General features: G+C 38.3%; 1 protein-coding gene across 4 annotated transcripts in view; it reads left to right on the plus strand.

Moving 5' to 3' along the window:
- Hs3st5 (heparan sulfate-glucosamine 3-sulfotransferase 5) overlaps positions 1–6,078 on the plus strand; it is a 291,841-nt gene that overhangs the window by 53,544 nt on the left and 232,219 nt on the right. Inside the window, exon 1 of one of the 4 annotated variants that reach the window (XM_029482551.1) lies at positions 4,947–5,014. The exons of the other annotated variants lie outside the window; for them this stretch is intronic. The gene's annotated coding sequence lies outside the window, so the exon portion shown is untranslated. Of the gene's footprint in view, positions 1–4,946; positions 5,015–6,078 lie in introns of those variants that run through there. 4 annotated transcript variants of the gene reach the window in all.

Genomic DNA, 6,078 nt, shown 5'->3' on the forward strand with positions numbered 1-6,078 from the left:
GAGAGAGAGAGAGAGAGAGAGAGAGAGAGAAACTGTTTATTCTTCTAAAGTCCTTCAATGAACAGAGTCCAATAAGCAGGTCTCTTTGAAATCCTAATAGCAATGTGTTTTCATCAAATGCCAGTCAATCTACATTACTGTGTGCCATCATTTTGTCATTTCAGAGGACTTGTTAGACTCCAATAGTTACCTGATTAGAAGCATCATATTATTTCATTCTTCTTATATCTGTTGAGGTCTGATTTGAGACCAATTATGTGGTCAATTTTGGAGAAGGTACCATGGGGTGTCGAAAAGAAGGTACATTCTTTTGATTTAGGGTGAAATGTTCTATATACAGCTGTTAAATCCATTTGGTCCATAACTTCTATTAGTTTCGCTGTGTCTCTGTTTAGTTTCTGTTTCCCTGACCTGCCCGTTAATGAGAGTGGGGTGTTGAAGTCCCCCACAACTATTGTGAGGTGCAATGTGTGATTCTAGCTTTAGTAACATTTCTTTTATGAATGTGGGTGCCCTTGCATTTGGAGTATAAATGTTCAGAATTGAGAGTTCTTGGTAGATTTTTTTCTTTGATGAGTATGAAATGTCCTTCCTTATCTTTTTTGATGACTTTTGGTTGAAAGTCAATTTTACTTGATATGAGAATGGCTACTCTAGCTTGTTTCTTGGGACAATTTGCTTGGAAAATTGTTTTCCAGCACTTTATTCTGTGGTAGTGTTGTCTTTGACACTGATGTTCATTTCCTGTATGCAGCAAAAAGTTGGGTCCTGTTTATGTAGCCAGTCTGTTAGTCTATATCTTTTTATTGGGGAATTGAATCCACTGATGTTAAGAGATATTAAGGAGCATTGACTGTTGCTCCCTTTTATTTTTGATGTTATTTTTATGTTTGTGTGGTTATCTCCTTTTGGGTTTGTTAAAAGAAGATTATTTTCTTGCTTTTTCTATGGTCTAGGTTCCCTCCTTGGGTTAGCGTTTTCTATCTACTATCCACTAAAGTGCTGGATTTGTTGAAAGATATTGTGTAAATTTGGTTTTGTCATAGAATATCTTGGTTTCTCCATCTATGGCAATTGAGAGTTTTGCTGGCTATAGTAGTCTGGGTTGGCATTTGTGTTCTCTTAGGGTCTATATGACATCTTCCCAGGAACTTCTAGCTTTCATAGTCTCTGGTGAGAAGTCTGGTATAATTCTGATAGGTCTGCCTGTATATGTTACTTAACCATTTCCCCTTACTTTTTAAAATATTCTTTCTTTGTTTAGTGCATTTGGTGTTTTAAGTATTATGTGACTGGAGGAATTTCTTTTCTGGCCCAATCTATTTGGAGTTCTGTAGGCTTCTTGTATGTTCATGGGCATCTCTTTCTTAAGGATAGGGAAGTTTTCTTCTTTAATTTTATTGAAGACATTTACTGGCCATTTAAGTTGGAAATCTTCATTCTCTTCTATACCTATTATCCATAGGCTTGGACTCTCATTGTGTCCTGGATTTCCTGGATGTTTTGAGTTAGGATCTTTTGGCATTTTTCATTTTCCTTGACTGTTGTGTCAATTTCTATGTTATCTTCTGCACCTGAGATTCTCTCTTCTATCTCTTGTATTCTGTTGGTGATGCTTGCAGCTATGACTCTTGATCTCTTTCCTAGATTTTCTATCTCCAGTGTTATCTCCCTTTGTGATCTCATTATTATTTCTATTTCCATTTTTAGATCCTGGATGGTATTGTTCAGTTCCTTAATCTGTTTGGTTGTGTTTTCCTATAATTCTTTAAGGTATTTTCATGTTTCCTCTTTAAAGTCTTCTACCTGTTTTCCTGTGTTCTCTTGTATTTCTTTAAGGAAGTTATTCATGTCCTTCTTAAATTCCTCTACCATCATCATGAGATATAATTTTGAATCAGAGTCTTGTTTTTCTGGTTTGTTGGGGTAGCCAGGGTTCACTCTGGTGGGAGAACTGGGTTCTGCTTATGCCAAGCAGTCTTGGTTTCTGTTGATGTTCTTGTGCTTCCTTTTCAACATATGATTATATCCAGTGTTAGCTGGTCATACTGTCTCTGACTTTGGCTTGTCCCTCCTATAAGCCTGTGTTTCAGTACTCCTGGGAGACCAGTTCTCTTTACGAGTAATTTATGTATCGAGAGCTGTGGTACAGGGTCATCTCTGGGGTGCAGATAGAGACCAGAAGAATCATGTTCCTAGCTGATCCTTGGTTCCTGTGTCCTGATGACTCTGTGAGGGTCACTCTTGGGCCAGGAATTCGAAGAGATGTGGTGGTCTTAGCTGTGCTTGTAGATGTGTAGGCCTTCATGGGAGACCAGCTCTCTCCTAGTGGTATTTGTGTATGTAGCTCTATGGTACAGGATCATTTCTGGGTGCATATGGAAATGGGAAGGCTCCCATTCCAGCTGTCCCTCGGTTCCTGTGTTCTGAAGGTTTCAGGCAGGTTTCTCTGAGCAGCATTGGTGGTCCTACCTGCACTCACAGGCCTGTCCACACTCCTGAGAGGCCTGCTCCTTCCAGGCTCTATTTAGGTATGTAGCCCTGGAAGATGGAAATCAGAAGTGAGACTTGCTCTTTTTAACATGCTTTTAATATTTGACAATAAAAACTAAAAAGATTGGTTGATTTTTTTAAAAATCTATGCAATAGTAGTCTAAATATGCTTTTTCCCCTGCGTTTCTGCCTTGAGTTATCCACTTCTTTCTGGGAAAATAAACAAACAACAACAACAAAAGCACCTGTGATACTCTTTGCAGACTTCCCCTCCTCTGATACCTTAAAACAGGCCCCAGCAGCATGTGTCAGCCAGTCACTTGTACCACAGCTCTCAATTATGTGTGAGAACACTCCCGTATATCTGTGTGTCTCTTTAATGATTTTCAGGGATCGCATTCCTCACTGCCTTTTTGCTTTTCTCTTCATGAATCAGATTTCATTTGTAGGGAGGGAAGAGAGTTTGGCACTGTGAACTTTATTTCTATTCAATCAACTGGAACAGAAAGTGTGATAAGGATACTCACTTTGTGACATGAATATGACTGTAAAGTCCTGAATTCATACTTGTGATTTTGAAAAAAAAAAAACCTAGTCGATGTAATTCTACTGTATTAATGGACTCTCTTATTAGTGTTTACATTGTTACTACTATGTTTTTAATAGAAAACTAAGCCTGTGAGGCTTTGAAAGTACTGAGTGACCAGCCAAGGCCTGAGACTGCAATGATTCATAGTCCAGGAATAGAAGTTTGTTAATACACTCTGCTGAATAAGTGATGCTGAGTATTTTGATATCGAGTTTGTTGAAAAGTCAAAATGACAACTCAAAATCTAGATTCCCCCCCCCAAAAAAAAATAGAATAAGGGAGCCACAGGATTGGATTGAGGATTTTAACAAATCCTTGAGAAGACTAGTCAAAACATGAAATTTGGAGTTTTTATTTATACAGTATGCAATAAAACAACTGTTTATTTTTTTTTTTAAGATGAAGATGAAGTTAAGGCAAGAGTCCATTGCTTCTCATTAGTAACTCTGTAGCATCAAGAGGAAAACTGAAGTGTTATATTACTGACTGCAGTTTTAGGGAGAAAAAAAAGCAACAATTATTTAGCTTGGTTTTGGAAGAAATATGCATAGAGGTTCTGAGGATGCCTATCAAAGCATATACATTATGTCTCCCTCCTATGAAAAAGAAATTTAAGTAAGAGCGAGTTGTACTACAGAAATGTCCACTGGGAGAGTTTTCTGCCCATGATTTCTATCAAAAAATGAGCTCGGTAAGTGCTAGTCATTTTTTTCTTGGTTCCTGCCTTACAAAAGGAAGAGAAGGAGATGAGAGAAGACAGGAAAGGAGGCCAGAGGAGAGAGAGAAACCAGATCCACAGAATGCAAACAGCCCCACAAGCACCTCCAAGAGCAAGCTGCACATTCAGCACAGTGTATTAACATGAACTTGAATAATTCAAACTTCCAAACCACAGGAAGAGGCTTTCCAGTGGGAGGAAAAGGCCCCCGTAATTAAAGTTTCTCCAGCACACGGAGGCAGCTGCTTCCTCCAACAGACCAAGAAAATTGGACATGGCCTAATAGCCTAGAGAACAGGGAGCTGTGGAGGGCATTGTTGGAGAAGTGTTAGGTTTATTCTGGTGTTCTCCAATTATAAAGTCAATTCTCTGGATACCAGCTTCTTTTACATATTAATGGCCTAACCCCTGGCATATGGCAAGAATTCAGGATTCAACTCTGAGAGTCTGCCTGAAAATGGAATCTTCAGTTCAAAGATGCAAAAATGCCAGTGGCTGTACATTACAGTTTTGAGAGGACCTGGAAAATGCACAGGTTAGGATTGTTTTAGATTTTGGAATGGTTGTTTTCGTTTTATTTTTTTGTGTCACAACAAAACTTATTTTAGAATGACTTGTTTCTTCAATAATATCTCCACATATGAAACTTATGGTTTCGAAATATGGAATGGATAGATAGATAGATAGATAGATAGATAGATAGATAGATAGATATAGATAGACAGACAGACAAATGATGTAGATAAACAAATATACATCCATACATATGCTTGTCTCAAATTCATGATCTTCTGGTTTCATTGCTGCCTGATGGAGTTACTAGGACTGCCATCCCCTGCCACTTATGATGCCTGGATATGGTACTTGAGAGTACTTCTGCACCACAGAAAAATTTCAGTAGCTCACGCCTGCCTTCAAACTATAAAACCCCAAGTGATTTCAGTTCATATCATCAGCACCTTGCTTTTCTGGAACCAGCGCTAGTTTTCCCCTCCAGGGAATTTCCTGCTTCCGATGTACTGCCATCTCCTGGTGTCTTCAGCAAGAATGCCAATCAACATTCTTTTTTTGTCTAGGATTGAACAGAGGAGTACAAGGCTTATCTGAAATAAACAATTCAGTGTTTTCCTGGGGTCTTGCCACACTGTGAGGAGCTAAAACACACAGTGCTGTTCCCCAGGGAACCTCACATAATGCCTGGACTCAGAAAGGTGGTAAGAGCAGTATTTTCCTTCTTGACAGCAGATTTAGAAGCTTACCTCTCTTCAAGTTTGATTTCCTACTCCCTCACCACCCCTAATGCTAGGGCAGTGGCTGTTGTTTTTCAAGTGGCCACAGGAGATTGCAAAATAGAAATGGGAAGCAAAGAATTGGATGGTAATAGCTCCAGAGAGAAAAGATGCTTATTATTGTCAAGCTATTTAAAAGCTGACCAGAAAACTTGCATGGCTTTTCAAAGGAAATTTCAATTCCTTCAGGGTGCATGAAAATGTTCATGGCAAAACTCTGTTACATAGGACCAACAGTACAAGGAAAACCTCTTATGTCTTAGAACTACACAGATGATGTGTGAGTTATCTTAATCCATCGTTTTAAGGAGTTTAAGGAATGCCATTACATGCTACTGTGTAAATTGTTCTGTTGACAGAGATGTGGTAAGATTGAATGAATCACTGAGAGGTACTGATCGGTATCATTGGGGAAATGGCCTATCATAAAGTCTAGAATATGTTTTCTGATTCTGAATTTGGAAATTAAACTTTAAGCCCTTGTTTTTATCCTGAAAAAAAAATGTTGCTTAGTAAAAACTTTGCCAAATTTAGAAGATTACAAAGTTACTTAAAGGCACAGAAATTTCTCCCAGGATCAAATGCCATAAAACCAGTAATCTAAAACCCGACATTGACAAGTACCTTGTAACCTAGCAATGACTCTAAGTCTCATGACGATTATTTATTACTTGTTATAATTCTTAGAGGCTCTGTCTAAAGCTAGTGGCACCCTACTTTGCTTTTAATACTGAACTATGAATAAGCAGGTCACATTATCTTCAAAGGTATACAAATTTAAAGTGGATCTCTAAAGACTCCTTCAAATGGGAAGAGAATAAACAATATTTATTGCCTTCATGTGTTTGTTTGTTTTGGGTTTTTTTTGTTTTTTTTTTGTTTTTTTTTTTTTTGTGTGTGTGTGTTTTTAAGACAGGGTTTCTCTGTATAGCTCTGGCTGTCCTGGAACTCACTTTGTAGACCAGGCTGGCCTTGAACTCAGAAATCTG

Source organism: Mus caroli, chromosome 10, assembly GCF_900094665.2.
Source record: "Mus caroli chromosome 10, CAROLI_EIJ_v1.1, whole genome shotgun sequence".
NCBI classification, from domain to species: Eukaryota; Metazoa; Chordata; class Mammalia; order Rodentia; family Muridae; genus Mus; species Mus caroli.